Here is a 6,384-nt window from a genome sequence, read left to right as displayed (position 1 = left end):
GGTACTGGAGGTGTGGGCTGATGTCATAGGATTTTTGTTCCTGGCTCAGACCAACGGCGTGGCTCTGGGCGGGCTGTGGGGGGGGGGGGGGGGGGGTTCTCTCTTTCTCACCCTTCTACCCAGAAGGTCTCTGGGTCACTTATTATATCTGAAACTTCCATTGTGTCTATAAATTTGAAATTTGGGTTTTCAAAAACCTTTTATTTTGAGTTAATTTTAGACTTTTTAAAAAAATTTTATTTTTTCCTTTTTCTCCCCAAAGCCCCCCTGGTACATAGTTGTATATCTTTAGTTGTGGGTTCTTCTAGTTGTGGCATGTGGGACGCTGTCTCAGCATGGCTTGACAAGCAGTGCTATGTCCGCACCCAGGATTCGAACTGGCAAAATCCTGGGCTGCCGCAGCGGAGCACACAAACTTAACTACTCGGTCATGGGGCTGGCCACACTTAATTTTAGACTTTTAAAAAATTACAGGGGCCAGCCCTGTGGCCTGGTGGTTGGGTTTGTGTGCTCCACTTCAGCGGCCTAGATTTGCAGGTTTGGATCCCGGGCAAGGATCTATGCTGCTAGTCAGCCATGCTGTGGTGGCGGCCCACATACAAAATAAAGGAAGATTGGCATGGATGTTAGCTCAGGGCTAATCTTCCTCTAGTAAAAAAAAAAAAGTGTTAAAAATTACAAAAACAGTACAAAGAATTCCCATATACCCATCCCCCAGTCTCCCTGAATGTCAGCTATCCGTGATCAAAACCAGGAAATCAGCTTTGGTGCAGCATTATTAACTGAAACTCCTAATCTTATTCAAATGTCACCAGCTTTTCCGCTAGCATCCTTCTCTGTTCTGGGATCCAGTCATCACGTCTCCTTAGGCTCCTCCAGTTGTGACAGGTCCTCCACCTTTCCTTGTCTTTAATGACCTTGACACTTTGGAAGGGTCCTGGTCGGTTGTTTGGTTGACTGTCCCTCCTTGTGGCTCGTCTGGTTGGAATGGGGGTGGGTTGGGCAGGGGTATCACAGAGATGATGCCGTGTTCTTCTCTGTGCGTCTCACCGAGGAGGTCAGGGCGTTGGTGTGTCTTATTCCTGGTGAAGTTGACCTTGATCTCTTAGGATCTCAGGGGGTATCTGTGAGATTTCCCTGTCTTTCCCTCTGTAGTTAATAAATGTCTTGGGGGAGATACTTCAAGGCTATGCAAGTCCCACAACAGCGATTTTTAATGTACTTCACTTTTATTCATTTCTGTGTTCTATTGTTTGTTTTACTCTTTATTTTCTCATGTGACACTGTCGCATAGGAATGGAATCCCTGCTTTTTCTGAGTTACGGAGTTAAAAAAAAATTACCAAGGAAGAGATACAGCCTATCTTTAAAGCATTTGATATTTTCCCACTGTAAAAAGAGTTCATGCGCATTGTAAACAACTCTGAGAAAATGAAATTTAAGGAAAAAATTAATCACTATTTTTACTACTTTTAACATTTTGAGATATTTCTTAATTATTGAAGGTTTTTTAAAGTCATGAATATAGAAAATAAAATTAGTCAATAAATAACAAAGATGATCAGAGTGGGGAAGAGAGAGAAGAAAAGAAAAGTGGATTGAGGGCTACAGGTAGTGTCTGGTCCAAGTTACGCTTTGGTCTGTTTTTGAAAACCTTGCTTGTTTAGTTTAGAAAAGATAGTCTTTGCTGAATTTGTTAATTGGATTCTGATTTCTGACTAATAAGTTTTGAAAATACAGACGTTTTTGGAAGTCTTCTTGATTTGTTTTTGTGACATGGAAAAACTCTCAAATTCTTGTTTTGGAAACGGGTGGTGCATTTAATTAATTTTACCGAGGATGGACACGTATATTTTGAGGAGCTACATCGCCATCTCGTGGCCTTCTGCGGTATTGCTGCTGAGGATTTCGAAGGTGTTTTCATGACTGTGAGGGGCCTCTGTGTCATAATGCCCCGTCCTTTACAAAGGCTCCATCTTCTCTGCGGGGGGCGGCTTCCCACTCTAAAGTGGAGTGAGATAGCAGATGACATGTTGACCACAGTGTGTGTGCAACAGAAAATAAAGTGTATGTTAAAAGCACTAACACAGGAATGGAAATAGCTGTGCATTCGAGTGGCAGGGTTATGGGTGATTTACTAGTATCATGTTCTTAATATTTTTAAAATGTTTTCTATATAGTTTTTATAATATAATATTAGCAACCTACAAAATGTCTCAATATCTAATCCATGCCACCCCTCTCCTCCGATGAGGAAACCCAGCCCAGGAGTGAGAAGCATGTTTACAGTGTGTTTTTAATCCAAGTGACCCCGGAGACCTGAGGCATACCTGTAAGGATTTTTGAAAACGGCTTTATTGAGATATGAGTCACTTACATACAGCTCCCCCATCTAAAGTGTGTAATTCAATGTTTTTTGTGTATTCACAGAGTTGTGCAACCATCATACGATCAATTTTACAACATTTTCTTTGCCCCGAAAAGAAACCCCACATCCCTTAGCATCACTCCCTAATCTCCCTCTGCCCCTGGACCCATGCAGCCACTCACCTGCCTTCCATCCCTGTGGATGGGCCTGTTCCGGACATTTCAGAGAAGTGGGCTCACACAGCCTGCTGTCTTTTGTGTTTGGCTTCTTTCAGCGAGCATGTTTTCAAGGTTTGCCCACATTGGAGCATCTAACAGAATGTCCCTCCTTTCTATTGCTGAATAAATCCCATTGTATGGACAGACCACACACAGGCCAGAGCAGGTATTTCAGAGGGAGAACATGGTTTACGGACCCCCAGCCAGTGCTGATCCTGCATGATAGCCAAAGAGGGAAGGAGGGTCTGCAGAGTTAGGGGCAGCCGCCTGCTAGCCAGCGTGAGAAGGAAGGGGTGAGGGCTCTTCTTGCGAAGTCAAACTGTTGAGGGAAGGAAGTTTCTCTTAGGTTTTGTTTTAGGATGCCTATAGGGAGACCTATGAACCGTGAGGGTCCAAATGCAAAGAACCAGCTGAGGCAAAGAGGTTTGGCGAGCAGGGCGAGCAGGGTCTGAAGGAGGAGAAAGGACCCCGAGGGGAGGGGATGTACCGAGCGGACCGGATGCAGACACTTCATTTTCCAAATCAGGATGGAATATGTCCGCTCTCTGTATCCAGACAGTGAAGAGTGATAAGAGTTATGAGGATGTCCACCCTTGATGGATTAAATGTGAAACAGAGAAAACTTGCACAACTGAATCGTGGAGAGATAACTTCAGTTAATCAGAAATCTGCCGTCGTATGGAGAACTCATTCACCCATGACGCTAGGTAAACGGGGCATTAGCACATACAGTTTGTTACAGGTGTTTTTCTCCTGTGTGGTAAAGTATATGACAAAAACTTACAACTCTAATCATTTTTAAGTGTACGGGTCAGTGGCATTAAGTACAGTCCCATTGTTGTACAACCATCGCCTGCATCCATCTTTTCATCATCCAGAACTGAAACTCTGTCCCCATCACACAGCAGCCCCTGCTCCCCCGGCCCCGCCCCAGCAACCACCATCTGACTGCTGTCTCGTGGATTCGACAACTCTGGCTACATCACATAAGTGGAATCACACAGCAGCGTCCTTTTGTGACAGGCTTATTTCATGTGACAGACTTTTAAAATAGTAATCCTCATTTGCTCTCCTTTATATTTAATATTCTCATTCCTCTCGCTGGATTACCAGCCCTTTAAACGTGATGGTCTGAGGGATTGAACCTCTGTGTAGCGTGGCACCTGGAGTTCCGAAGCACTTTGATGTTGGATGTTTCACAACCAACTAGTATTCCTCTATCCATCAGAAAGCCAGAGGCTGGCCCAGTGGCATAGTGGTTAAGTTCACATGCTCCACTTCAGTGGCCTGGGGTTCGCTGGTTCAGATCCTAGGCACGGACACACACCACTCATTAAGCCACTCTGTAGCAGCGTCCCACATACAAAATAGAGCAAGATTGGCACAGATGTTAGCTCAAGGCCAATCTTCCTCAAAAAAAAAAAGGCGGGGGGGGGGGGGGGGACAGCCTGGTGGTGTAGCAGTTAAGTTTGCATGGTCTGCTTCAGCGGCCTGGGGTTTGCCACTTCAGATCCCGGGTGTGGATCTATGCACTGCTCATCAAGCTATGCTGTGGCAGGCATCCCACATATAAAATAGAGGAAGATGGGCACAGATGTTAGCTCAGGGCCAATCTTCCTCAAAAAAAAAAAAAAAAAAAAGCCCGAACTCATCAGGTTAGTCACTTGCCAAGAATAGCAGTTACTGCTGTGTAACAAATGACCCTGATCTTACTGGCTTAAAATAATGGTAGTTTATTATTCATCAGGGGTCCATGGGAGGCTGGGCTGTTCCTCTGCTGGTTTCCTTGGGCTTCTTCAGGTGGCTACACACAGCTGGAGGGTCCACTGGACTGGACAGTGCCAGTGGTCTTCCTGTGGCCTCTCCTACAGCCACCTTCCCTGGCAGTCACAGGGCCATGTCCCTCGAGGGCCAGGACTTCCAAACCCCACAGCATGCTTCTGCCACGCTCAAGTCACTCAGTGAGTGACCAATCAGGGCTGGAGGCCAGTCCAGATTCCAGACTACATTCCAAAGGGGCCTGCTTACTGTGTGGGAGGATTTGTGGTCCTTAAACAATCTACACTCAAGGTGCTTTAATGAGTAAGAATGGGGACCGGCAGTCGAATCCAGATTCTGGGCCGCTGCGGCACCCGTGCGTTTCCGCGGTTGGTCGTCAGCCATAGTTCACAGTATCCTTTGAGGTACACGGATCTTGGAAGCCTTTTAAACAGAAATTTCAGTTGAGAGGATTGCACTGTTTCCTAATTCAGGGTCCCCATGACTTTGGTACAGGTCCACGGCAATGTGGGGGGTTCTTTGCCTTGCCAAACCCCGCTGGTCCAGAGGAGGCCAGGCTTCGGCGTCCGGTCGTCTGAGACGGAGCCCGTTGGTGTGTCACGTCCCTGCAGCCCCCACTCCTGTCCCGCTGCGTGGACAGTGACCGCAGGGCTTTGGGTGGCCTGAGTTGTCTGAAAGGCCAGCTGTGGGACGGAGGGCCGGCTTCTCTGCGCCTTTTCGCCTGGGTGGAGGTCGCGGGGAAGACAGGAGCGCCAGCAGCTACCAGGTGCCAGGAGGTCGCGGTTCGAGCCTCCACGTTCATTCATCCGCAGACTGCAGAACTCTCGGGCCCAAGGGGCGGGCTGCCGGCGGAGGGACGTGCGCCGGGGCCAATCAGCGTGCGGGGTGGGCGGCCTGTGGGCGGGGCCTGCGCCGGGACGTCTCCCTGCTGCGGGCGGCCCTGCAGGGAGGACCGGTCCCGGTCCCAGGTCCCGCCCCGCCACGTCGCCCTGCGGGCGGGATGGGCAGGCCCGGGAGGGAGCGCACAGGAGGAGCAGGGGCTGGCTTGTCCCGGGACGCGGCGAGGGGGGAGGATAGGGGCGGGAGGACAGGCGGGCACTCCCAGGCAGGTGTCCCTTCCCCGGGCGGGTTTCCTTGAGTCCTGCCCTCAGGACAGGACTTCGCTGCGGCCCTCGGGGCGGCGGTCAGGGCAGGGGCGGGGGACACTGTCCGGACGCGGCGACCCCTGCTCTTCGGCCCTGGCTGCGGCTCCGCGCTGGCTGACCAGGCCATGGGGAGCCGGTGTGGACCCCAGACCAGGAAACTTCAGAGCAAGAATGAGGAACCCCAGGGCAACCGCAGAATTTGGGGTGGAGGTGACAGCTCACAAGTGGGGAATCTGCAGTGTGAGGGGAGGCTACTGTTTCTGGGCTCCTGCTGGGAGGTGGAGAGGATCTGCCCTCCTCCACCACCCACTTCCCCAAGAAGACAAAAAGGCCACCCCACACTGATGCCCCAGGGCCCAGTGACCCTGCCAGAGCGCCGGGCCTTTATCCCTGTAATCTGTCCTGTCTGCTTCTCCAGGCCTGAAGCCAGGGAGCCCTTAGTGACCACAGGTTCTCGGGACACCTCCACAGCCCTGTCCCCACTCAGCTGAGGCAGCACTGGCACCAGCGCAGGCACCAGGCCGCTGCCCTCGTGGGGTCCTGGCAGCTCCTGAGGGCTGGGATGGGACCTGGTCTATTTGTGAGTCCAGAGAGATCCTCCCCCGGCCTGGCTTCCCCTTGTGCTCTGCAGAGTACCAGCTGGGCCTGGCCCCTGTTCCCTGGGACCCGGTGTCAGGGGAAAGGGCACTGGGCATTCTGGGAGGGTCAGTGGCCTGAGCTCACATCCCACAGTGCTCGTCTCTGACTGTGGCGCTCAGTGACACCAGTTACTGTTGTCCTGGCCCAGGTGCGCCAGGTGCCGTGTGGGGCCGGCTCTGGATCCACCTTGACTGGCCTCCCAGCTCCGTGCTCCATGGCTGTGTGGGTGGCCCCGC

The 6,384-nt window shown here is 50.9% G+C and overlaps 1 long non-coding RNA gene across 1 annotated transcript; it reads left to right on the top strand.

The window, feature by feature from the left end:
* Nucleotides 1–2,002: 2,002 nt before the first annotated feature.
* On the top strand, nucleotides 2,003–6,384 carry LOC124233024 (uncharacterized). Its single transcript, XR_006886962.1, has 3 exons — nucleotides 2,003–3,292; nucleotides 4,860–5,130; nucleotides 6,297–6,384. It is a non-coding gene; the product is annotated as an uncharacterized LOC124233024 (long non-coding RNA).

This window comes from Equus quagga, unplaced genomic scaffold, assembly GCF_021613505.1.
Source record: "Equus quagga isolate Etosha38 unplaced genomic scaffold, UCLA_HA_Equagga_1.0 151221_RagTag, whole genome shotgun sequence".
Taxonomy (NCBI): Eukaryota; Metazoa; Chordata; class Mammalia; order Perissodactyla; family Equidae; genus Equus; species Equus quagga.
This window is presented reverse-complemented; position numbering and strand designations above follow the sequence as displayed.